This window comes from Sinocyclocheilus anshuiensis, unplaced genomic scaffold, assembly GCF_001515605.1.
Source record: "Sinocyclocheilus anshuiensis isolate Anshui unplaced genomic scaffold, SAMN03320099.WGS_v1.1 scaffold2066, whole genome shotgun sequence".
NCBI lineage: Eukaryota > Metazoa > Chordata > Actinopteri > Cypriniformes > Cyprinidae > Sinocyclocheilus > Sinocyclocheilus anshuiensis.
Genome location: NW_015558697.1, coordinates 102,002 through 104,309, shown reverse-complemented (window position 1 = coordinate 104,309; position 2,308 = coordinate 102,002).

Here is a 2,308-nt window from a genome sequence, read left to right as displayed (position 1 = left end):
ATTTTACGCCTCTTGTCTATTTACTTCCATTCAGTGTCCTGCAAATCCGCGCAGATTATCATCCAATGGCGTTTTCTTTGTGGTCACGCAGACAGATCTGAGAAATGTGCTTTCTAGAGCAGCAGATGAGTCTGTGCTGGTGCCATCATCATCATCATCGTGTCGTACGGGTTGATCTCCTGCCGTCATGTGTGTCTCTTGTGGAGTTCTGTGAGCTGGAGAACTTATGGCTGTGGTCCCTCTCTCTTTGTCCTCGACAGCTCCACCTATGGACACCACAATGATGTAACTGGAAAGACAGAGGGGGGACTTGCTGTACTGAAAGGAATGGGCAGTATTTTGCTGTCATTTTACATTTTTTATTTAATAATAATAATAATGCAATTGCATTATTATTATTGTTGTTATTATTATTATTATTATTAAATATTACAGGTTTTCTCAGTCGCTTTGGAGCATTTCTCAAATCATCCTTAATATTTGCAAAGAAGTATGTGCATTTCTCAAAACAATTCGTACAAACAGCACCACACAATGGATTACCTGCAAAAGCCTGTAACTTACTCAACATCTTTAGTTCATCTCTCAAAAGAAGTATTTATGTCAATGAACATATCAGTGCCATCAGAATGAAAAGTACTTGTGTCATTGTTCACAAACAAGATAGTCAAAATGCTTAGTCTTGTTGTCAATATAACTGCACTTTGTTAGTATTACCTAAAGTAAACTATGGCAACATTTTGGATGACAGTTGCTGTATTGAACAGTATGCCATATATCCATTTCAAAAGTACAAATTTACACATTACTGTATGTGGGATATTGATTGAAAGAGACAGGATAGAATTCCCAGTTACACTTTTATTAGTGGTCTGACCAAAAAAAAACACATTACAATGTCATTGTGTGTCATTGTTGAGAAAAGGAAAAAGAAATATGGGCACAAAGATGAAAATTAAAAAAATTAGAAAGTCCATTGTCAGAATGTGTAACTCTTGTGTTGTCCTCTGTCTATACAGTATATGCTTTCCAACTGAAGATTCATGAGATGCACCTTTGAGCTATTTCAGAGAACTGGTTTGTCATTGGTTGATCTACATTCTCTTCATTAGTGAAAGTCAAGATTCACTTGCACAATTCATGCCAAATTTACAAAAAGTCTAATAATAATGTGTAAAAAATATGCTTGACAGTTTATGACAACTAGATGAACCATTTTGCATTTAATGACTTATACGATGAACTAAAGACTAGATGTTTTGAGGGGTAAGACTATTGCACAGAAAACTATATAATACATTTTGAGCAACATTACATTAGCAACTGATAATGTAGGAAACCGCAGATAAATGTACATAATCAATTGCATGAATGTACCAAAGCAATCGCAACTTGTTCAAAAGAATGAGAAACTGCTTTTATGATGTGTACAAATGACTAGATGATGTGGAGGTTGAACAAGTAGTCTTGAGAATTTCATTTCTGATTTGAGAAATGCACCAAAACGACTGAGAAAAACTGTAATAACGTGTAATTAAAAAATAATTACACTAAGAACATGCTGTTCTAAAAATATAACTTTTTATTAAGGAGCAATATTTAAACCAGGATTTGAAGAATTCATTGACATTAGCAGAATCATTTAGTATTCTGTACTGTGGTAAAAATTTAAATGAACTGGTTTTATGAGTCACCTACTTTTTAATAAGACTGAATCAACTTTAATGCATTAAGTCAGATAGAAATAGCCTCTGAAGTTACCAACTGCACAATTTCAGTTTTTTAGAATATTTTTTTATTTTAAATATATAATTATTTATTTATATTTTTATATCTTTCATTTATTTAATCCCCTTTGATGTCAAATGTGTGATCTGAGCAGTTATGGCTGGTATATTTTGATGCATGAATTGCTAGTTTTGGAGCATTTTCTTCATTCACGTTCACTGTTTTCAGAGCTGTGTTATTTAGTAGCACACACAAATGTCAGGTAGGAAAATATGTGCTTTTGATGTTAAAATCTAAATTAACTGGTGTTATGGCTTTTATAATGAATACATCAAACTATTTAATATGACTGAGTCAACTTTACTGTATTCAGTTTCTGTTGCCTGAAGTAATTTTTATGGTCAAGAGATAGAAATAGGTGTATGATTTCAGTTTTTACAGAGTATATGTTATTATATACTTATAAATAGTGCTGGGCAATGATTAATCGCATCCAAAAAAGTTTTTGTATGCATAATATATGTATGTGTACTATGTATATTTATTGTGTATATATAAATACACACACATGCATGTATAT